Consider the following 25,873-nt stretch of genomic DNA (forward strand, 5'->3'; position numbering starts at 1 on the left):
ACTTCGTTCTATGTGTGTTAGAGAGCTTTCTTTTTTGATTGCATTAATAGCTTCCCCAAGCCGCAGCACCATTGTTTTACCAAGCACCAGGAGCACAGAAGGAATAGCGGGGGACTGGAAGTCCCAGGAGGCCAGAGGAAGCTTCCACAAATCGCCCTCACCTGAGCCTGCAGGGGGAATAAAAGCACCTCGCCGCTCCCGCTCCGTGGGAGCTGCAGCGCCATTGTTTTGCCATGCACCAGGCGCACAGAAGGAATAGTGGGGGACTCGAAGTCCCAGGAGGCCAGAGGTAGCTTCCACAAATCGCCCTCACCAGAGCTTGCAGGGGGAATAAAAGCACCTGGCCGCTCCCGCTCTGCGGGAGCCGCAGCACCATTGTTTTGCCGCACACCAGGAGCACAGAAGGAATAGAGGGGGACTCGAAGTCCCAGGAGGCCAGTGGCAGCTTCCACAAATCGCCCTCACCTGAGCCTGCAGGGGGAATTAAAGCACCTCGGAGCTCCCGCTACGTGGAACGTGCACGGGTGCGTGCCGGGCGAAGCCCGGGCCAAGGGCGGGCCCGTTTGAGTACGAAAGAGGACGGGCCGGGCCCCCATTCTAACCTGACAAATTCGAAAAGGTTAGTTTACACTCTCTGATCAGACTGCAAATGGTATCAGCTTAGCTCTGGTTCGTAAAACTTTTTTGGCTCATCATTGTGGCAGTGAGGTCCTTGCGATGGCTCTTGCTGGTGGAAAGGGGAAGAACCCGCCTATGAGCGGGTCCATTGCCAGCACCTTAGACCAGTTCATAATCAGGGCAACTTCGGTCCTGGCCCATGAAATAGCAATGACCGAGCGGAGACTATCTCTGGAGTCAGTACAGCCCAAACGTTCATCCTTGGGAGGGCTGATGCCTGTTGGGTCCCCAGAGAGACTCTAGGATGGGGCTATTGAAATTCCTGCTCGGGGGAGAGTTATTGATCAGTTCCAGCACGCTCTAACAACTACATCCGAGACTACCCCCATTCTGGAACTCACAGTTAATCCTAATTCTGTGGTCTTAGCACAAATAGCCCCCGACTGTATCCCACTACCACGAGTATCAATGAGGTCAGCATGTAGCTCTAAGCCTCAAGTCACGGACCATGTGCCCGAATCGGCAGTAAAGAGAAAACAGGGGTGGGGGTCCTCAGAGGAATAAAAATGGGGAAAAGCAGAAACCTAATTGGATTGGCTTTTCCCAGCCTCTCACATTGTCGGCATCTCCTGAAATGATGTCACTCTCCACTTCTCTGGGCTTGCCATCGATCAATATGGCTGGGGTCCTACCTTCCCAAGTTGACGAGGCTCTTTGGAACAAGTTGGGAGTGTTACTTACCTCTTCACTGACTTCTATCATTGAGAGACTATCGCTCATTGAGGACAAACTCCTGCATATTGACTCACTTTCTGCACTAAATCATCCCTATGGGGATAAATCTTTGGGTTCCCAAAAGGGGCCCCCAGCCTCAATCAAGAGTACTTCCTGTAACCCTTGGTACACCATCCAGTAGCCATGTGCACCGTCCAGTCTGACATCAATCTTTCCTACTGGGACTGTCGCGGGCGGCACCACCCTGAACTCTGCCATTATGTCAAATGGGGGGGGCGGGGGGTTCACTGAATAAGCCTTTGTGCCCAGGGTCACGTCCACCAGGGGGAGACTATGTGGCCAATCCCCCGCATAATGTTAAATGTAATGAACGCCGACCGCCCCACTCTAGCCATAGTGTAGTGACTCCTTGTCTCCCATCTATTGATTTACCTCCTGCCTCGACCCCATTCGTTGTTGTTTTGGTAAAAGTACTGGAGTTGGATCAGGGTGTTGTGGAGACATACACCGGGCTAAAAAACAAGTGCACTCATTGGTTAAATACGAACAAACCACTACCTCCACAGGTGCTCAGTGAAATTTTATTCGCTCGAAGAGTTAGCTTGGTGGGCCAAGGCATGAAATGTTTTGAGGGAGACTGTATTGTGATTAACTTTAGAGATAGGAGGGTGGTTGACTATATAGGTAACTGGCACCCGAGGAGGGGGACCACAGGGATCCAGTCACTTCCCCTAACTTTCTTCTATCCTCATCAATTAGCCCACCCTCCACCAGAGAGGAGAGTTAGATCATTGGAAAGATGGGACATCCCTGCCCAGGCGGGTAGTGTAAATTCCTGGAGCCATAACTTTAATAGTTTCCCTTCAGCCCCTCTTATTGTAAGCAATAGGTTCAGTGTTTTGGACCAGGTGGATTGACTGACCCATGGATACAACCTTGGTGCTAGGACCCACTTATCAGGACCCTGGATCGGTCAAGAGGTGCCTACCTTTGCAGTGGTACAGTGGCCTGCCGCAAGGAGGAGGGGTGCGAGGAACCCTCCAGGGTGGTTGCTGGGGACCTACAGGTTGGTAGTACTTTCATGTCGGGTGGGGAGGGGGTCAGAACCTCTATATTTACACAGGGACTTATTGTTAGTCCACAACAGGTTAATGAGCTCCAAGACTTAGTGAATGCTGTAGGGAATGTAGTTTGCTACTCCAATAGTAATGAAGAACTTAGTGGTGCTGGCGAGATAGTGAACACATCTGAGAACATTGATCTAGGTCCCCTTATTGCAGTTACGCAGAACCACAAGATGGCAGTGCATCAGGGTCTAAAAATCTTGTCCTGGAATGTAGCTGGTCTAATTGCAAAGATGGATCACCAGGACTGGGGTGAATTCATTGACACCCAGGAGATCTGTTTATTCCAGGAGACGTGGTCCCTGAATTCAACACATAGAGTAGGGTTTGCCACCTTTTGTAAAGCAGCCATACAGGGGCCTAGGGGAAGACCCTTGGGAGGTTTGAGTATATGGGTTGGTACACACCTAGAATGTGAAGTTAAGTCGATATAAACCCACTCCCCGGATATTCTATGCATTATGGTCTCCCTTAATAATTTTCCAAAGTTGGTCATGATCAATGTTCTATCTCGTCCTGTTAGGCATGGTCAGACCTCACAGACATTAGATTGTCTGGCGGCCTTCCTTACTACGTTGCCCGAGCAAGTTTTTCTCATGATTGGGGGGGATTTTAATTGCCATTTTGAACCTCTAATTGGCTTACCCCACCCCATTACGAGTGAAAAGGATTCAACTAGGGGAATCCCAATTTGCAATCATTACCCAATTAAGGCTTGGACTCCCCTAGGTCTGTAGTTGACTACTCTAACTCTTAACCACTCTATTAGGGCTTGAAACAGTTGCTTACCTGGTGATAACCGCAGCAAGTTTACCTTTGAGAGGATTGGTCAGAAATCAACCATAGATTATGTCTTGTAACTGTGGATTTGTGGCATAGGGTCACTGACTTTCAGGTGCAGATTTGCACGGAAAGTGGCCATAATCCTCTGGTTATAACTATGGACTGGTCCAAACAGGAACCAGTCCAGGTGGACAATAGCTTACCTCCCCCTGACTTGCTATTAACAGACGGGGGTAGAAGGATTCGTTGGGCAACTTTTACACAAACTCCGGAGGCAATGGCATTCCTGTACAAATCTATTATCCCCTTCCTCGAAAGGGCAAGCCTTATTATAAAAAAATGGTGATGCCAGTGATTATCTTGAGGAGTTGGGGAAAAAACATCTGGATTTGGTCGGAAATTTGTCAGGGTTCTTCTTCAACGAGTCAACCTCTAAAAGGAAAAAAGATAGATGCACCAACCCCTGGTACAATAGGGCTTGTAGAGATGCAAAAAGTTCCCTTTTGTTAAACCTTTCTGAGGGGGGTAATCTGAGCATCAAGGCAGCAAGGGCACATTTTAGGAATACCATTTTAGTTGCAAAAAGAGAATTGGAAAATGACAGGTGGCAGGCCATAAAGGCTGCCCTAATTGATGAAGATTCAAGAGGGTTTTGGAACCTGGTGAAGACAGGTAAACCCGAGTGCACGTCTGCTATCGAACCGAACGTCGGGGAAGAGGTCTGGCATTCCCTTTTTAAACTTTTATATTCGAAGAATCAATTGGGAAATACTGTTACGGGCTCCCCAGCCATAGACCTAATGGAGGTTATCCCTGACGATATACCACCATGCACGCTGGTGGAGGTATCAGTGGCTCTGGCCAAAGTTCTGCTGAATAAGGCCCCAGGCTTGGATCGGGTTCCAGGAGACCTGTTTAGATCTGAACAGACCATTTGGACCCCGTATTTGCAGTCCCTTTTTGATGCTGTCCTGCATGGCATGACGCACCCTCCAACTTGGGTGGGGGCGGAGATCATCACAATTTTTAAAAAGGTGTCTCCCCTAGAACCGGCAAACTATAGGCCCATTAGCCTAATAGATGTAACTCAAAAGATCTTTGCCCGTGTTCTTTTGGGAAGATTGCAGACCTGGATGGATGACCACAATATTTTAACTCCCCTACAAGAAGGTTTTTGGACAAAAATTTCAACAATTGATCAGCTCTTTAGACTACAGCTGATCTATTGGAAAACTATAATATTGGAAGGGGGTTCTCTCTACCTTACGTTCGTGGACCTCAAATCCGCGTTCGATATGGTGGATCGAGCCCAGCTGTGGACCTTATTGCTTGAGATGGGAGTACCAATTTACCTCTGCCAACAGCTTAAATGACTCCATGATGGCACTTTTGCCAGGGTAAGATTTGGAAAAGGCGGTAAACTTACAGCGCCCTTCCCGGTTGAGAAGGGGGTGAGACAAGGATGTGTCCTTGCACCTACACTCTTCTCCCTCTTTTGCAATGGTTTAATCAAGGATCTGTTAGCTGTTAGGGACTTAGATTCCCCCAAACTTGCTAATTGCAAAATTACCGCACTGATGTTTGTCCTTAAAACACCTATGGGGATGCAGAGTGTCCTTGTAGCATTTAGCATGTTCTGTAAGAAAAGAAATCTGGAGGCCAATATAAAAAAAACAAAGTACATGGTCTTCCACGCTGACTCCACTAATTGTCCCCACCCAAAGTTGGATTCTGAGCCCCTAGAGAGGGTCCCGGTATTTGATTACCTGGGGCTCACTATAAATGATAAAATGGAATGGGGGCCACAGATTACTAAGGTAAATCTAAAACTTACTCAGGCCAGTGGCGGCATTTTAAAAGTCCATAGAAGTTGCGTCGTAAAAGTCATGGCCCTCCAGTAGAAATTTACAAGGTTCAAGCTAGGGGGGCCACTGTGTACGGAGCGGAACTTTGGGGCCACTGTCCTAGTAAATCTCGGACAGTGACTGAAAACAACTTTTTAAGGCAACTTGTGGGTCTCCCCCAAAGTACCCCATTAACCCCACTAAGGCAGGATCTGGGTGTCGCCCCTATAGCTGACTTGATTGCTCTCTGCCCACTCCAGTACTGGCGATGACTTTGGAGCTGGAAAATTTTAAAGAGGAGCTAAAATGAGTCATGTTAATCAGGGGGGCGGGGAAGATTCCTTGGTTGATCTTCATTCGGGATGCATTCCGCAACATAGGCAGAAATGATCTGTGGATGGAACCCGAGCAGGCTTGCCTAGCAACTTCTAAACAAACCCTAACTCTGGCCTGGACTGGACATAGAATGGAGCACCTAATCCAGTCCATAGACTCATCTTGTCTTACTTCTAGGTTCCTTGATGTCGAACAGTGCTACTGTTTGGAGCAAGGCCTTGACATCATCCTGCCCTTAGCAGCCAAGAAACTGTTTCTCCAATTCAGGCACGGGACTCTTCCGCTCTATGAGTTTACAAATAGTTTGGCGGAGGAAAAAAAGTTATGCCCCGGTTGCAAAATTGTAGAAGAAACTGACGGGCACATGCATCAACGATAATTGCATTCGCAAATGGTGCGAATCGCAATTTTCGGCCGTTTGCGAATGCAATTATCAAAAGTGAAATACACCATGTATTTCGCAATTTTAGGAATGGCAATCTTGTTGCGATTTCTAAAATTGCAATTGCATTTCACAAATCGCAATTACAGATTTCTGAAATGCAATGCATGATCTTTTTTAAATTGCGAATTAGCAATTTGGAAGGGGTAAATTAGCATGAGGTTGAACCTCTTGCTAATTTACTGAAAACCTTCAAACATGCACAAAAATGCATTTTTGAAAGTTGCATGTTACACACACACATGTCCTTGGGACATGTGTGTGTAAATTGCACTTAAGTTTAATTTCAGGGGTGCAGGGAGGGGTTCTTTGGACCCCCGCCTGCACCCTTGAAATTGCATTTTCAATTTGCGATTAGCAAATTGAAAATCGCAAATTGTAAATGCCTTCCCATTGATTCCTACAGGCCTCTTGGCCCATAGGAATCAATGGGAAGGGTTTTCCTTAATTGCGATTCGGAAATTGTGAATCGCAATTAAGGAATATTACTGAATCGCTAAAAAAATGCAAATTAATCATGCATTGCCGTTTGCGAATCCTTAATTGCGATTCCTTAATTTTCGCAATTAAGGATTCGCAAACGGCAACATTGATGCATGTGGCCGTGAGATCCATGTGATCTTTCTCTGCCCTGCATATAGGATAGCTAGGGCTAAATGGATCCTCCAACTTTGTAGGAATCTGGGTATAAGAAGTTATAATGTGGCCTATAGGTTATTGAAGTATGATACCTGCTCAGTCTTTGTTGTCACAATCGCCAAGTTTTTATTTGCAATGTGGTGTAAACGCAGGTGTCATGTGACAGGCTGAGTGGAGAACCTTGACGCTTATTAATTCTGATATGATTAATTATTCTGATTTATAACGCCCCTCGCATTTCTCGATTCCTTATAAAATTTTTTGCTTAACGTATTTTTTTTTAAATAGTCTATTTTAAAAGAAATTGATGATTAAAATGTTGCTATTGATGCCCTCAAATGTGACACTAATGTACGTATAAAGGTTTTATGCCCTATCTCTGCCCGGGTGTTTGTCGCTACTTCTGAAGCTACGTAGTTGGGATCGTACATGTTACCTGAAATTGTAAAAATTTTCCAAGAGTTTATGTTCTTCACATTCATCTTTCCTTGTAATTCTTCAGGCTTTTACTTTTATGATGATGTTGATATATCAACAATATATTGTATTATGTACTTGTATGGCTGTAACCTGCCGAAATAAAGTGTTTTGACTGACTGACTGGCTTCCCCAATTTATTCTTGTTCTACACAACAGAACCACTTTTGCTTAAACATTACTTACCCAGGTTCTGAGGGACACAGGGTCACCCCTTTTTTCTTAACTATAATGTGTGTGTGTAATAAAGGCATGGAGTTTGCAAATTATATAGAAAGTGTCTTTGTTTAAGTGCCATAATTGGACCCACTGGTGCAATAGCTAGGGCATCCAGCTGATGCACAGTTGAACCACTTCTGTTGTATTCAAACGTAAGCACCTTCATCAGTGAATTGCATATTACATGTTACAGTTGCATGTGACATAAACAATAGCTATTACACTTGAATGACTCTACATTCTATAAGGAAAATAAAGGTAGGATACGATTACCACATGTATCCTTTAAGAAAAGAAAGAAATGAAAAAGAAATTGCAAAATGTAATCATCAAACTTTTTAGGTACTTTGGCAGTGCTTTTTTGTAATACAAAATTATCAACAGTAGAAAAGTCAGCAATCTGTTGTACAGTAGATTCAATGCGGTGCATGTCAGAATTGGTACTAGTTCTACCTAGATTGGAACTTTGAGGATGAATACAAACATTGCGCTTCTGAGAAGCACATTTGGTACTTTTGTAGTCAAACCATACGTTATTGTTTTCGGGTGTTTCAAAAAAATATTCTTGTGTAGAGAGCTAAGGCATCGAGCAGAGACAAACTCCAACCGCTTGTGCTGTACTCAAATCGAAGCTCGTGCAGCAGTGAATTGCACATTATATGTTACAGTTCTATGTGACCTACACAATACCTATTAGACAGGGATAAATAAATTGTATAATGAAAATAAAGGTAGTATACGATTACTACACTGTGCCAACCAGTTCCTAAACAAAGTCGTCTTTTTTCATTTTTATTGTGAGGGTCTGAGCAGAAGTTGACTTTGAGTAAATTTGTGTGAAAGAGCTTTGTGAATAACAGGGAGGCAGAGAGGCGTGTGCACAAAGAATAAACGTGGTTTCAAAATGGGTGTCAGGTTTAGGCTAATGTAGGAAGTAAATGGCGTATTTGCATAGGCCATACATCACCGAACCCTGGTTAAAGTGGAGACGTAAGGGGTAGTAATGAAGATAGAGTTCAAATGTCTGAGTATACTTAGAAAGTTGTTATATGAAAGTAGTAGGATTGAAGTATATTATAAAAAATTTAAAGGAAAAAGTAAAAAAAAGATGGAAAAAAATCCATTCAAGAATAACATGAGTTTCTTACATATCTTGGAGATTCCAGTCCAGAAGTTCTCAGCGGCTTGAGATGCGTAATGTTCCAAAAGGCTAGTGTTGTCATCGTCAGAGCAAAGCGAAGCGATCTAATTCATATGCTCGAAGGAACAGTAATGTTCCTTAAATGTTGGAGCGGCAATTTGAATTGGCAGGCAATCTGCAATGTTGTGAAAGGTCGCATGTTGCAGGAGCTCTTTCGCGACTGCGCAGAAATCCCATTCCGCTGCTATTCCTTTTTTCATTGCATTTCATTTTCATTGCAATCACGTTCATGGTTTTCAAGGTAATGCATTACCTGCTGGATATCAGGAGTGATTGTTGGGATGTTGGCAAAGCATACATCCATTCCCCAGTCAAATGGGCAAGTTTTGCAATGAAACGATCGTTGTACGCATATTGCATAAGTATAGATAAATGTTTTTCCGTATTTTTACAGTATTGATGTAGCTTGGCGTAGAGGCGTATTCTGTCGGACATAGTTGTTACCACAGAGAGCGTAGCCATTTCTAGAAGTAGAATTAGTAGTAGGATGGCTGCAAACAGAGCAAGAATTATGGGCACTGTTCCTGTTATTCCAGAGTTGGTTTAATGAATGTAGTCTAATGTTAAAAGAAGAACAGTTTGAAAGTGTGTTAGAAGGTTGGAGGAGACCGTGTTAAAAAAGTGTGCCAGACCTTGAGTGTGACATGTGTTGTAAATTGTGTAACAATTCACAAAGTGTAATGGGCGGTTCGTATTTAAAAGGGAATGTATTTTACTTGAACTTTGTGGTATCTGCAGTCTATACATTTCTTTTGTAGAAGTGAGGGAGACTACTGTTCTGAACAAAAGCGCTTTTAGTTTTGTTTGTTTCTTAAAATCTGTTTTCAAACTAAGAATTGAAGGCCAAGTTGGAGTTTGGGAGTTAGTTTGTGTGGGTGGGAATAGACATTGCCACAGGAAGTTACTGTGTTTGAAACAGTAAGGACATGTGGTGTGCCAGATCACATTCCGTAGGAGTGCATGTTATTGAGAAGCAGATAACTGCTGTTGGAAAGCTGTGTGAATGTTAGTCGGATTGTGGGAGTTAGAGTGCTTTTAAGAAAAGACGCAAGGGTGGCGGCTGTAAGCTTAGAAGTGTGGTGCAGTTGGACATTCTTGGATAGTAATGAATGACTGTGATTGTGGTCGTACTTTCACCTGTGAGAAAAACTTCTGTATGGTCTTTAAGATAGCGATATGTAAATGGGAGAAACTACTGCTCGTGAATAAACGTGCTACCTTACATAATCACATACAACATAAAAAACAACATGTGCACCTAGCAGACACAACAACACTACATACTGTGGGAAACCTGGCTAGCCATGTACACAAACCAAACATGGCATGGCACCTCTGCCTCACAATGCAGAATGAGGGGAGAGATGGAAGCAAAGTATGTGCGAAGTTGGTAAATAATTTTCGATTATAAAAATATATAATGTAAAGTCTTGAGGGGATGTGCTGGACACAGTTGAGTATGCAGAGCACAGACATGTACATGTCAATATACACTGATGGTCTATTCAGTGAAGTGGACAGTGTTATGTTATGTTATGTTATGTTATGTTATGTTATGTTATGTTATGTTATGTTATGTTATGTTATGTTATGTTATGTTATGTTATGTTATGTTATGTTATGTTATGTTATAAAAGCTTGTAAAGCGCGCAGCTGCCCCAGCGAAAGGGCGTCCTGGTGCTAAATCCAGAAGAGGGAACCAAGAGTGGAAAAACGGAGTAGCCACAATCAAGAAGGAATTTTACGGAAATAAATGAGTTTTTATGGCTTTTCTAAAGACGGTCAGACTTTCCATTTTTCTAATGTGAGTTGGTAGAGCATTCCAAGCTTTCGCTGCAAGAACGTGGAAAGAGCGTCCTCCCGCTTTACTACTTTTGAACCGGGGACCTTCAACCAGGTTTTGACCAGCCAAACGTAGTGCCCGCGAGGGGACATACCAGTGCAGTTGAGTACAGAGCATTTTAGGAGTAGCCAATCTCAAGATTTTAAACGAAATACAGAGAGTCTTAAACTGTATTCGTTGGGCTACTGGAAGGCAATGGAGCCTACGGATGGTAGCAGAAATAGGACTAAATCTGGGCAGACCTACTAGAGCTCTGGCAGCCGCATTTTGAATACGTTGCATTCGGGTGATTTCTGCCTGGTTAGCACCTAGCAGTAGTGAACAAGCATAGCCAAGTCTAGATAGCACTGTGGCCTGGAAAATCAGCTGCCTGGTGGCAGAATCAAAAAATTTCAGAACAGATTTGAGGCTGCGTCAGATGTCGAAGCAAGTGGCGGCAACTATTTTTGTGTAGGTACAGAGGCTTTGGGTGGAGTCTAGCCAGACTCCCAGATTTTTCACTTCCATCTTTGGCCCCGGGGCTTTCCCCAAGGTAGATGGCCACCAGTGGTCTCCCCACAAATGGGTGTTCCTGCCAACCAATAGCACCTCTGTCTTAGCAGCTTTTAACTGAAGGCAGTTAGTTGTCATCCAATCAGCCACCGCAGACAGCCCGGCTTTGAATCTGACATGGTCCCCAATCGCACCTTCCGTAAGGGCAACCACCAGCTGCGTATCGTCCGCATATGAGACGATGTTGAGGTCCCATACTTTGGCGACCGCAGCAAGCGGTTATACGTAAAGGTTGAACAGGGTGAGGCTCAAAGCCGAGCCCTGAGGGACACCCTGTTCAATAGCATGTGCCCTAGAAAGAAATGGGGGGTTGAGACGCGGAAGGATCTCCCTGACAAAAAAGATCTAAACCACATAAGAGCCAGATCCGTAACCCCTGCCTCTTCGAGCCGATGGAGCAAGATCCGATGTGAGACAGTATCAAAGGCGGCACTCAGATCCAATAGGACCAGTGCCGCCGTTTTACCCCGATCCAGAGTGGAACGCAGATGCTCCATCATAGCCAGTAGCGCCGTCTCCGTACTATGGCCAGTGCGGATCCCATGCTGAGTTTCATCCAGAATGTTATTGGTTATCAACAAGTTGGAAAGAATTGAATTAGCATGGGACTCTGCAATCTTCGCAGCCCACGGAAGCAGGGATATAGGTCTAAAATTTTCCGGCTTCGGAGGGTCCAGAGTAGGTTTTTCAATATGGGAGAGACCCATGCCTGTTTCCATTTAGCTGGAACAATAGCCGATGAAAATGAGGAGTTAATAAGACTGTGCAGTGGGGCCAGGCAACACAGAGAGGAGTCTCTAAACTGATCCGGCTTAAGGGGGTCAGCCGGAGAGCCAGACTTAATCTTCCTAGTTAGTATGTCAAACTCCTCCCAAGACATTTCGGGAATGGCTCGTATCAATAGCAATGCTAAAATGCGCACATTCCCCTCCCTCCAAACTGACTTTCTCAAAGAGGCAAGAATAAGCGGCTCTGGTGATCACTGCAATACCGCCTCCTCTGGTAGATCTATTAACCAGAGAGACCGAATAGTCCGGGGGTAGGGATAAATTAGGAATAGTCAGTTGATCTTCCCTCATCCATGTTTCAGTTAAGAAAAGGATGTCTGGGGATTCGTCAACTATAAGATCTAATACTTCCGCATGATGTTTCATTAATGAACGCACATTCAACTGTTGTACCTTTACCTGTTGTTGCACATGAGGTTTAGAGAAGGCTCTTATAGTGGTCGGAATGGGAAGGGAGAACTGACCACACTGACAGGTGAACGGGCCACTTAAAGGATATGAAGAGACACAGCCCTCTCGAGATTTTAAGGGACGAAGTTTATACAGGTCCTCTCGTGAGTAAAAACCCCTAACCGGCAGACTTTGGCCAGCGTCTCTGGCGAGAGGCGACGTCCTGGCGCGGACGGGGGCAGACGGGCACGCCTTTGGCAGGGGTCGAGATGCAGTGGCAATCGGGTGAGTCAGCACCAAAGCGTGGTGTAAGAGGGGGTATAACAAGCAGTAGAATGTTAAAAGACAAACAAATAATACATCAAAAATTCAGTCTCAAGACCTATTCCCCCGGCTTTCCGCCTCAGGGGAGATTCGAACTCAGGGACTCAACCATGATAGTACAGTCAGTAGGGAAGATTTCAGAATGGTAGCACGTACTTGCATCCCCCCCCAAATGTTTAGGGTAGTGGGCTGGTTCGGCATACGCAAGGCTGGTGTAGGGGTTTGAAGAAGAGGTACGTTTCTCTGGGTGTGGTTCTCTTCCGGACTAGCAAACGTGTCTGCCAGGTCTGCGCAGCTTACACCGCCACGAGGCTGACGCCATGAGCGAAGGTGGCTGCGTGAATGATGCTTTCATTGTGCTAGTATCTAGAAACCGTCATGGCCGCTTATGCCCCACAGTTCACCTTTCGACAGCGCTGTATGTAAAAGTGGGCCCACCACGTGCCGGCGAAAGCTCCTGGGCCGAGGACTGCAAGCTTGGAAGGCTCTGAGATTAACACTGGTGACACAGGCACACAGCGCCCAGCCTGAGGCCCAGAAGCGTGGAGTGCTCTGTATACTACTAACACAGTAGTCCAACAGGTACGAACATTGGAATAGTGTTTTTGATACCGTAGTGAACAATGTTAGAACTGTATCTGAGAGTGGAGATAAAGGTACTCCCTTCGACAAGTGCAACCAACTGTATATCCCAACAGTGGACCGGTGTCTTGATCCCACAATGAACGATGTCCGATATTACCTGGTGCTTGCTTTTCACAGAGCTCCCTCCGTTGAAGTACATCAGACTCTGTGATTCAGTAGTTAACTGCTGCACATGATTATTAGGCATGGTACAGCAGGTCCAAATAGGGAAACTGGGTCTTAATTATATGAATGAGGATGTCAGAAGTTAAAGTTTGTGATGATTACTGTGTATCCTGTCAAATGAGGTGCAAGCAACTCTAGGTCCCAACTGTGGAACGGTGTCTTGATCTCACAATGGATGATGTTAGAACTGTATCTGAGAGTGGAGATGGAGGAACTCCCTTTGACCACCTGCAACCAACTCTAGGTCCCAACAGTGGAACGGTGTCTTGAACTCATAATGGACGTTGTTAGAACTGTATCTAAGAGTGGAGATGGAGGTAGTCCCTTCGACCAGGTGCAGCCAGGGGTAGGTCCCAACAGTAGAACGGTGTCTTGATCCCACAATGGATGATGCTAGAACTGCATCTGAGACTGGAGATGAAGGTACTCCCTTCGAGTAGGTGTAAGAAACTCTAGGTCCCAACAGTGGAACAGTGTGTTGATCACACAATGGACGATGTCTGGTATTACCTGTTGCTAGTTTTTTACAGAACTCCCTCTGTTGAGGTGCATCAGACTCTGTGCGTCAGTAGTTAACCGCTGCACATGGTTATTGGGCTTAGTTGACTGCTATTGTTGGAATACACCGCGGTACAGCAGGTCCAAACAGTGAAACGGGGTCTTAATTCTATGATTGAGGATGTCAAAGTTAAAGTTTGTGATGATTTCTGTGTACCCTCTCCGATGAGGTGCATGCAACTCTAGGTCCCAACAGTGGAACGGTGTCTTGATCTCACAATGGATGATGTTAGAACTGTATCTGAGAGTGGAGATGGAGGTACTCCCTTTGACCACCTGCAACCAACTCTAGGTCCCAACAGTGGAACGGTGTCTTGAACTCATAATGGACGTTGTTAGAACTGTATCTAAGAGTGGAGATGGAGGTAGTCCCTTCGACCAGGTGCAGCCAGGGGTATGTCCCAACAGTAGAACGGTGTCTTGATCCCACAATGGATGATGCTAGAACTGCATCTGAGACTGGAGATGAAGGTACTCCCTTCGAGTAGGTGTAAGAAACTCTAGGTCCCAACAGTGGAACAGTGTGTTGATCACACAATGGACGATGTCTGATATTACCTGTTGCTAGTTTTTTACAGAACTCCCTCTGTTGAGGTGCATCAGACTCTGTGCGTCAGAAGTTAACCGCTACACATGGTTATTGGGCTTAGTTGACTGCTATTATTGGAATACACCGCGGTACAGCAGGTCCAAACAGTGAAACGGGGTCTTAATTCTATGATTGAGGATGTCAAAGTTAAAGTTTGTGATGATTTCTGTGTACCCTCTCCGATGAGGTGCAAGCAACTCTAGGTCCCAACAGTGGAACAGTGTCTTGATCCCACAATGGACGATGTTAGAACTGTATCTGAGAGTGGAGATGGAGGCCCTCTCTTCGACCAGCTACAAACAACTCTAGGTCCCAACAGTGGAAAGGTGTCTTAATCCCACAATGGGCGAAGTTAGAACTGTATCTGAGAGTGGAAATGGAGGTACTCCTTTCGACCAGCTGCAAACAACTCTAGGTCCCAACAGTGGAACTGTGTCTTGATCCCACAATGGACGACGTCCGATATTACCTGCTGCTTTTCTCAGAAGTTCGTGTGTTGAGGTGCATCACACTATGAGCTTCCATAGCTAACTGCTGCACATGTTTATTGGGCTTGGTTGACAGTATTCGGTGGAGTATACTGTGGTACAGCAGGTGCAAACAGTGAAATGCTTCAGTGATTGTATGATTCAGGATGTCATAGGTTAAAGTTTGTGATGATTTCTGTGTACCTTCTGTGATCAGGTGCAACCAACTCCGTGCTTTTGAATCAAACGGTATGTGGTTGTGAGGTATTAATGACCAATGCATCTGTTCTAGGCTGCTGTTCGCAGAGTTCATAAATTAGATTGAGTGGTGATTGTTTAATTACAGAATCCAGTAGTTAAGTAATTACAGCGTCTATTGAAACATAAGCAATATTGTTTTATTAGAACATTGGAATGTTGGGAGCTCCATTGAAAACAATGGAGTAGCTCCGTTCTTATAATGTCTGGTATAAGCCTGGAGCTGTAACATTGCAAAGTTTTTTTGTTCACAGCTCTGGCTGTGAAGAAATGCTTCAGGGAGCCTGAAGGGATTCCAATCCCCTTGTGCTCTCTTAAGGCTTTGCTTTATTTGTTAGAACATTCTATCCTTTAGTGGCAGAATGTTCAAATAGCCTTATAGCCCTTTGTAGCTGGGCTATAGTGGCTATTAAAGTCCCTCTCCATTGGTAAAGGCCCTCGCCTTTGGCTTGGGCCTTTAATGCTGGAGAGGGCGTTTAATAGCCGGTATAGCCTGCTACGGCGGGCTATAAGGCTATAGTATACTTGGTTGAAGAAGTTATTTTAGATGAGTTATAGGTTTAGTACAATCATCTTGCAAGTCGCAATGAACAGTGAATAGTGTAGACTGTGGACAGATGAAATCCCAATTCGAATTGTTTTGATTTATTTATTGTAGAGTTATATGTAATTTATGTTGTTGTATTTTGTAAATAGGGAGTGAGAAAAAGTATTGATGGTTGTGTGTGTGAGTACTGCCTTGAATTAACAATGCAGACAGTAGTGTTCACAATTCATATTGAGTCGCTATTGTAGATGATGCAATCCTGTAAGAGAAGAGATTGCTGTAGTGTACTCTGTTTGCACCACTTATACGCATCATTGCAGGCTCCGCACACATTTTGCAAACTGTAGAGCTCAAGTCAATGCCACGTGGCTGTGGGCTCTTGCTGAACGCTCTCTCTGGCCTGTACTGCAGACTTCAGTTTTCACGTTTGACATTGAGTTGGTATTGTATATGATGGAGTCCTGTAGTAAAAAACATTGCTCCAGTGTGCTCTGTCTTCACCGTTCATACGCATTATTGCAGGCTCCGCACACATTTTTTTGCTTCGCGTATTGCAACTGTAGAGCTCAAGTCAATGCCACGGGGCTGTGGGCCCTTGCTGAGTGCTCTCTGTGGCCTACACTGCAGACCTCAGTGTTCACAATTGAGATTGAGTCGTTATTGTAGATGAGGTAGTCCTGTCGGAAAAAACTTTGCTCCATTGCGTACTGTCTGCACCACTCATATGCATCATTGCAGGCTCTGCACACCTTTTTTTTGCTTTGCGTATTGCAAACTGTAGAGCTCAAGTCAATTCCATGTGGCTGTGGGCCCTTGCTGAAAGCTCTCTCTGGCCTATACTGCAGACTTCAGTGTTCACATTTGACATTGAGTAGGTATTGTAGAAGATGCTGTCCTGTAGGAAAAGACATTGCTCCAGTGCGCTCTGTGTGCACCACTCATACGCATCATTGCAGTTGTTCTGCTTCGCCTATTGCAAAGTGTAGAGCTCAAGTCAATGCCACGTGGCTGTGGGCCCTTGCTGCTCGCTCACTCTTGCCTACACTGAAGATAGCAGTGTTCACAATTGAGATCAGGTTGCTATTGGAGATGAGGTAGTCCTGTAGGAAAAGACATTGCTCTAGTGCGAACTGTCTGCACCATGCATATGTATCATTGCAGGCTCCGCACACATTTTTTTGTTGATTCTCTTACGGCACACTGGGCAGCTCAAGTCACCTTATGTAGGTGTGGGTCGTTGCTGACCGCTGTCTTAGGCTAACACTGCAGACAGCAGTGTTCACAATTCAGATTGAGTCGCTATTGCAGATGATGCAGTGTTGATGGCAACAGATATTGCTCCTAGTATGGCCTGTCTACAGCACTCATTATTGATGGCTGTGCACATGCTGAATGCTTTTGATGTGGCTCTGTGAGTGCACTAGAACTGATGGAGTGTTTACGATATAATCTTTTTGTGTATTATTTCAGATCTATTGATTGTGTGTCAGTATACCACAAGTTGTGGTTCTTTCATGCTAAAATTATTTCTGTATTATTTTACATATACTGTCCCTACCTTACTGCAGCACAAATTATTGATTCTTTTAGTATTGAATGTCTGTGTGTGATGCAATGATTACTGTTGTAGTTGATGCTAGCAGCAACATTCCCTCAGGGCTGCTTTAAACTCACCCCACACGAATCCAGCATAGACGTCACTGGATATGTGACCTTGGTAATAAAAAGGAGTCAAGCGCACATGCCTGTACCCACTTCCACTATCTATCTGTGTCCGTGTGTTCCTTATCTATGCATGATACTGTCTCTGGGGCGTACTATATTACGTTGTGTACAGCGTATGCAACCATGTTACCTCTGGTATTGGAGAACATTTCGGTAATGTAACTTTTAGGTGCATGGCTATCACAGGTGGAAGGTTACTTTACAGAGCATGAATATTGATGAAAATGATGGTTGCATGTTGTTGTGTGTAGTGTAAGATATGTGTATATTGCAAATAGTTCTCTAGGCAGAAGAGGTGTGTTTCATGAAAGGCAGTACAGATATTGACTACAATGGGTGGCGTTTTCGAACTGTTACAATGGGAAATGTTATGAACTAATGAAATGGATTTTTTTATTGTCACATGGCAATCGCGCAGCTAGTGCGCAATGCGATCGCACCCAATGTGATTTCGAGAAAATATATGTACTATAATATAAGTTTATTACAGTTAGAAATATATAACTGTTTAAAATATTTTTAATTATCGCTTGCTCTCATATACACTTTAAAGTTATTTAGATATAGATTTGAGACAGAATAAAATGAGGGAATGGCGTATGCCGCATGATATTGTACGTCTATGAATTAACACAGGGCGTGCCCACGTGCATTCGTCGCATTTGGAACACGCATTAGGTGCCACCCCATATATACATGATGTAATGTTCCGCTTGGTAGTGCGTACCGGTCGCATTCTACAGTAGCAGCTAGCGGGACCTCATATGTACATGTTGTTATGCGGGACGTGGTGTTGCAAACCCATCGGATATGAAATGGGCATCATTTAAATGTGGTGGATAGGATTCGCGTGCTAATAGAGTTTGGTAGAGTACGGTACAGGACTGTAGTTTTCAACAACAACAAAAATATTTGATTTGCATATTTTTGGGGGAGGATATAAAACATTATATGTTTTTTAAAGTTAAACAAAGGATAATAGAGTTGCAAAATATTAAAAAACAATTAGAAAAAATATAGGTTTTAAAAATAATAAAATAGGAAATTTACATTTAAAAAACCTTTGAAATTCACTGAAAAAACCATAGGTTTTACAGACATTATAGTTATGAATTAGCATTTAAAAACACCTTAGAAATTCACTGAAAAAAACCATAGGTTTCAGGGACGTTCTAGTTAGTTGGACATTTGACTCATATAAAACCAGAGAAATTCACCAGTTATAGTTAGTTGAGCTAACTATAACTTGCACGCCCGCAATGCACTGCTGATGACATCACATATTACATTACTCATGACATGGTTATTAATATATTTGTGGGGGGCACATGGCCCCCCAAGCCCTGGGGACCACCAACCCTGGGGCTTTTAAAGTCTCGTGAGAGGGGCTGTGGGCACCGCTCCTGGAGCCTTCGATGACCCTTGGGACCGCAACCCCCCAGGGCCTGGTCCTGCAGTGTCTCGGGGTACCCACGCCCAGAATACTGCTGTTTGCTATGACAGGGCGGGAGCCTCTGCGGGACCATGGGGGGAATTGGGGCTCCCCCCACGGTCTCCACCATTGTATATAGGCCCCTGGGGATGGGGTCCTCGGGGAGAATATAAATTAGTGTTAGGAGCTAATTTTTTATATAGAAAAATTTGGAGTCGCAACTCCAGCATGGTGCTCAGCGCGGCCCCCTGCTGCGCGGCCCTCTGTTATGAACGCGCTGGGTGCGCGACTCCCAGTGCGGGCCCCTGGTGTGAACGCACTGGGTGTGCGATTCCCAGAGCTGCCCCTTGGTGTGAACATGTTGGGTGCACGACTCCAAAGCACACTGGGTGCGCGACTCCAAACAAAAAAACTAATATTTTTAAATATAAATCAAGCTTATATGTTTAGATCTTGGGTGGCTCTAAAAAGAGCCCTTGTGTTTAATGGGAGATATTGGTACCTAAAAGTAAGTACCTATGCAGAGTCTAAAGATGTTGAGAAAGACTCTGTTACCCTGATTTGTTAAATGTACACAATCTCTCCTATAGATGCCATCCATATTAAAACATAGATTGCTGTTGTAAATAGACCCCATCCTACAATCTCTGAGATAAGCAGAAACAGCTTTATTGACATGTTTCCGATGCGCTCCTAAAACTTGGGATCTACTGTTGGTGCCTGTACTGTTTCAATGCCAGAGGAGCTCAGGACACTTTGCTTTGCACCCCCTGACAGCCTATCTCACAGCTCCTGTCGGTCTCCTCGCCGCTCCCGCGGACCGCTACTGCCAGGGCACTACATCCCCCAGGAGGCAGTGCGGTCTCGCGTGAGGGGCCGCGAGAAGTCGCGCCTGGGTCAGCCCTTTAAATTCACACGGGAGCACACGCTCCACGGGACGCGCTCCTAAAACTTGGGATCTACTTTTGGTGCCTGTACTGTTTCTTTGCCAGAGGAGCTCGGGACACTATGCTTTGCACCCCCTGACAGCCTACCTCACAGGTCCTGTCGGTCTCCTCGCCGCTCCCGCGGACCGCTACTGCCAGGGCACTACATCCCCTAGGAGGCAGTGCGGTCTCGCGTGAGGGGCCGCGAGAGGTCGCGCCTGGGTCAGCCCTTTAAATCCACACAAGAGCACACGCGCCGCGGGACGCGCTCCTAAAACTTGGGATCTACTGTTGGTGCCTGTACTGTTTCTTTGCCAGAGGAGCTTGGGACACTTTGCTTTGCATCCCCTGACAGCCTACCTCACAGCTCCTGTGGGTTTCCTCGCCGCTCCTGCGGAACAGTACTGCAAGGGCACTACATCCCCCAGGAGGCAGTGCGGTCTCGCATGAGGGGCCGCGAGAGGTCGAGCCTGGGTCAGCCCTTTAAATCCACACGGGAGCACACGCACCATGGGACGCACACGGGCGTGCCCAGGCGAAGCCTGGGCCAAGGGCGGGCCCGTTTTAGCCCGTTCGAGCCAGGTCGAGGCTAAGCTGGGCCTCCCCTCTAAGCTCTTGGTATCGGGTAGGTACGTTTGCCCGTTGGCTCTATTATTTCTGTCATTGTAGTACTGAGATAACTACCGGGTAACATGTCTCTGAGAGCTGGCAATGGGAGGAAGGGCGTAGCAACAGGAAGTGTTGCAGGGACCCTTGATCAATTCATTATAAGAGCTTCCTCAGTCCTTGCACACGAGATGGAGCTGACAGAGCGTCGTCTCTCTATGGACCCTGCCTTCGCAAAAAGATCATCATTGGGGGCCATTGAGCATGCCTGTACACCAGACAGACAAGGACAAAGTGACACAACTACAGCCCCACAAGAGTTGAGCATAGTAGCCCAGACAGCTAGGGACCCTGTAACCCCCCAGAGTTGGGAGGTTAACTCAACATTACAGGAGGACGAAACCCCTGAGGAACCAGGACTATTAGTTGAATGTTTGCGGGGGCAACCAGCAAAAGAAAGCGTGGAACAGCTCGACTAGGTTGAGGAAATAGAAATTTTTGTATGGTCAATGTGTCCCCCACTCGCACCCTATCCATGCACCTGTACCCCATGTATGTCATGTAATCCCCTTCCCGTGTCTGTCACAATAATGTTTCTGCATTTTCGTCTAACGCTAACATGTTAGTTATTAGGCCTTCCCTGAGTGAAACGTTAATTCTGCACCAAGGCCTGCTTTTCCAATGCATTTACATGGTGCACTTTTAAATATCGCGAAACACACGTTTTCCACGTTTTCCTTAATTGAGGCTCCGAGCCTCTTCTGTCTCAGAAAGTTGCAGTTTAGGTATGCATCCCTGACCTCTACCTTACTTCCTGCCCAGCCGAGCAGTGCCCGGCTCGACCTGGCTCGACCTGGCCTGCCTGCCAAGACGGTATTTTGCCTACAGTTATCTGTTCAGCCTCCGTGAAAACACATTCCAGTCCAGTGAAATAGGTAAACATATTCCCGCCTGTAGAGTAAAGGGCCCGGCCTTCCTGTCTTCTTGCAAGTAATTTACTGCACCCGTTGCCATAGTAGGCCCATGCCCCCACGTAATGCACAAAGAAATATAGGCACATCCTAGCATTCAGTGATGAGCGGCCTCTGCCCGAGAGACCTTTTACTTCAGACAATACATCCTCCAAACACAAGATATCAGATATGCTATAGGTGCAGGTCGTCCTGACATCCCAGACATTAGACTCCTCTACTAGTGCTAAAGTCAAGCCCCCAGCTCTCCCCAGTTACACGTCAATACCACGTCATGTTCAGTTGCGCACGCATGTATGCTAAAGGTTTCTGCTGACCCTGCAAACTTTTACTTTGCATCCACCCACTTGTGACACTTCTCTGATTCTTCAAGTGCCTAGCCTACGTGTACGCCTCCTTACACGCCTTCTTTTATGCCCATGTGTTCTTATCTCTCTCTTTTCGCTTGTTACGCCTACTGTATTCAATGTAACTGTACAGTTCTACTATATATATTGTATGATGTTAATAAAATAGGTGACATCCCTTCCTGAACCTTAGTGGTGATGGAACACGATTCTCCCCTGGCTCGAGCCATTGGAATAAAGCCCGTATGACTCAGATACCATGGACTCTGCCTCTCATTTTATGAGTTATCCTTATTGATATTTAATGTATAGAAAAATGTATAGGTAATTTAATTTACCACATAATTTGGCGCCCGAATAGGGAACCCCTCCCCTTCCCCACGCGCCGGCGATGTAACGCAGGCCCCTGACCCCTTCTACAGCCGTGACGGACCCCTTACAGTGCACGCTCGCGGGTTTTCCTGCTAACTCCCTCAGGCCCACGGAGGAGACGGAGACTGCGATCTGGCATCCAGACGAGGCGGTGAGGAATGCGGAGAGTCCTGACCAGAGCCCGAGACGAGAGAGCAAGGTCCGAGGTATCCCGAGGCCCACCTGTTCCGAGGCGCATGCACAGCAAGAAGTCGTAGCTGTCCAGTCCAGTATCAAGTTTTCGAGGCCTTCAGTTCTGCTTCCCGGTGAGTACCGTTGTTGGGAACGCATATAGACGGGTTCATTAAATTGAGCTCTGTCAAGACGGGTCTGGGTACACAGACCCGGTCCAGACGTGTCCACCTAGGTGGATACGGTATGACGTGTCTCTTTATGGGACCGGTATGTCTGTACTGTTTTAGCAGTGCATCCAGTAATCTTCAGTAATATTCTAGTGTTGTATTTCGAGATTATCAGAATTGTGTTATTCTATGTATCAGGTAATCACTGTTCGCAATGTTTTGATGTCGTGGTATGAATGACTGTTTGCAATTTGTTTCGTGTTTAATGTGTTATTGTTCAAGTCAGTTCAAACATGCCGCTGTTTTCGAAATTACGTCAGATAGGAACCAGGAAAGGGATACTCGAAGAGGCAGTTCCCGTCCCGCCTAGGGACACTCCCGGACATTTTATGTACCACAAACACGGCTTAGATGCCATACTGTACTTAGATTTATGGGTTGACTACACTAAAGATCTGGAAGAGAAATATAGATGGCCTGTCTCAGGGACATGGGATGCTGATTGCATCATGAGAGTAGAAGAAGCACTATGGAAAAAGAAAGCCAGACAATCTCAGAAAGATGCCATAGAATTATGGCGTAAAGAAGCGTATAGAAGAACAGAGAAAGAAATTAGAAAAGCAGAAAGAAGTAGAGAAGAATCTGAAAAAGCTAAAGAAAGAGAACTACTAGAAGAAGGTGAACGAGTTAAAGCAGAACAATTAGACAGACAAAGAAATGCCCTTATTAAAGGCATGTATCCCGTTCTTGCCGAGGGCCTACACAAAGTGACCCCGGAAGTTCCCTGTAACTTGCCGCCACCATTGGTCCCGACTAAACTTCGTCATAAACCGACCGCAGCGGAAATTTTCCTCTCTTCCTACTTAGATGACACTGTCCCAGAGTATGTAAATACAAATCCTCCTCCAAATATTCATCCTCACAACCCTGTTAATGACGTGATCCCCCCCACTGTTCCTCCTGCCACTGGTCCTGGCAATCCTTTTAATCCACCTGTAACCCAGGACCAACCTACATTACCTACACCTACTTTACCAGCACCAATATTACCCGTGCCAGTGCAGCATGCAAGCCCCGGCGGCTCACATCTAGGAGCCGCGGGAGGGGGTTTCTCCACCCCTCCTCAAGTAAAACGAATATCATTACGAGACTTAGCACTGGAACAAACGCCAAAGGTAACATACGCAACCCTTAGAAAGAACCTTACTGATTGTATATATGATCCAGTACCGGGTGAGGACTCATTGGTCTTACACTCACTACGATTAAGGCGCGTTGCAGATTATTTGATCACTTTACCAGGCATGAGAGAGAAATTAGACAAGATATATAACTTCATTAGAACGGGGGAGGGACCAGAAAGTATACAGGAGGCCATGGCACACAGAAAGGTGGAAACCCAACGCATGGTTTTACAGTTCTTGATAAATTGTTTGATCAGGGAACAAGATCAACCACACAGAGAAGTAACTAAACGTATGTTAAATTGGAGTGACAACATAGCGGTCGGAAAGCATGATAAACAAAGTAGTGTAGAGGCAATGTACAGGAAAATCCGCAAGGAAATTCTTGACATGCGTGAGAAAGAACGGGCCTTGGCACAGGCCGACGAGAACGAAACTGAGAAAGAGGACGACGAAGTTTCAGAGGACGAAGATGTAGCTCCAGCGGACATAAGTAAAATAAGTTACGTAGGTAGAGCAAGGCCTTTTGATAGGCCGATACGTCTGGAATACAAGAAACATTCTCTCTCTCCCATACCAGAACACTATTCCCTTGAACGCATATTCCAAGCCACTGACCAAGAATTGAAAAAACGAATAGGGAGTAGTGAGCTTAGTACTTTGCACAAACAGGAACTAGCCCGGTCAGCAGTTCAATGGGCTAGCAATTCTACCATATATAAAGATGACGTAGTAGCGCAAACATTTTTTAATCTTTCCCCAGACGAACAGCGACTAGCTGGTATGTACATGATCCAGCACCTCATTACACTATATGAGAGTCAGCATTCTGACCCAGGCCCCCTATATAACTTATTGCAATATTTATTGCTAGCTAGATGGAGAGGTTCGGGTACAGAACTAATTCATACAATTTTGGAACAACAACATAGATACATGACTTTCCTAACTCCCCACTTCGTTCCTGTCCCTAATCGAGATCGAAAAAGACTTTTTACATGGACAAACTGAATCCCTTACGAGAAGTTCATCCCGTTCGGACAACAGGTGGTGAGCTTGAACGAGTATTTGTTTACACCCCCTTAACGAAAATTGAACTATTGGAAATGAAAAAATTAGTGCCCTGTCACGATAAAGATCCGGGTGGGTTCCACCGTGAATTAAAAGATATGCTCCGCATGGGAGAGTATACGTATCCCGATATTATTAAAATGTTAAAGGTAACTTAAAGAAAAAGAGTGGGAGGTGGGAGAGAAAAAGATTGACTGGGCAGAATTAGAAAACGAAGATAATACACGAGTCCCTGGTACTGGTCTTGGGGAAAAAGCCAGAGCATTGCCCGAGTTATTAATACAGGTTTTGCCAAGATTACTAGCTACTAAAAAGGAAGACTGGGATGCTATCTCAGCCTGCAAACAGAAACAAGACGAAGACACTAGTGATTTTTATTCCAGATTCGAGAAATGTTTCATTATTAATAGCGGCCTGAAGACAAGTAGTGAATCATACCCACATCTTTTTGTGACCAAATTAGTAGAGAATTCCTTACCACAAGTTAAAAACAGAGTACTGAAAGTTGAGAGTACATGGCAAGTAAATAGCCCTTCCCAAATGTTACAAATGTTACAGTACCATCAAAACCGAATTAGAGAAGAAAACGAACACGAACAGAGACGTATAAAAGACACAAAAATGAAAGTACTAGTTGCTCAGTCTGTCCCGGCTGATGGTCAAAAGAGGGGTACGGTACCGCCCGGTCATTCTGCAGCTCCTGTTAAAGGGAACTGCAATTACTGTAAACAGCCAGGTCACTATATAAACGAATGTGCCGTTCTGAGACACAATATCGCTACCGGCAAGACGAAAGAAAGACCGCGTCCACCTAGACAAGAACATGTTCCACTAAATATCCCGCAGAACACGCAACCTCCACAGAACACACAACAGACAGTAGCTGTACCCCAACCCCAACCAATTGCTGCCACACAACATGTCACGCAACAAATGTACCAGTATGCACAGTCAGACTACCCAGACTATCAGCAGTACTCATGAAACAGCCTAGAGAGGGAGGTTGGCTTGCCCCTTATCGAGGTACCTGTAGATCAAGAGGGTCCCTATGTACATAGTCAGGTATTAGGGAAAGACAGAAAATGTTTGATTGACACAGGGGCGATCAGAACTACCATCAGTCATGACGAGGTTCCAGGGGCACCCCTCTCAGGCTCACAGAATGTCTCCCTGGGATTTTCAGGAAAGCCTATTGTTAACGAAGTATCAAAACCAGTTTCCCTAGGAGTTGGTCCTTTGTCCCGCACTACAGATTTCTTGCTTACAAAATCATGTCCTGAAAATTTGCTTGGTATAAAAACGTTGAAAGCGCTGGGAGCAGTGATTTGTTGTTCTCCGGAAGGAGTGAGATTGT

Source organism: Lissotriton vulgaris, chromosome 8 (genome assembly GCF_964263255.1).
Source record: "Lissotriton vulgaris chromosome 8, aLisVul1.2, whole genome shotgun sequence".
Taxonomy (NCBI): Eukaryota; Metazoa; Chordata; class Amphibia; order Caudata; family Salamandridae; genus Lissotriton; species Lissotriton vulgaris.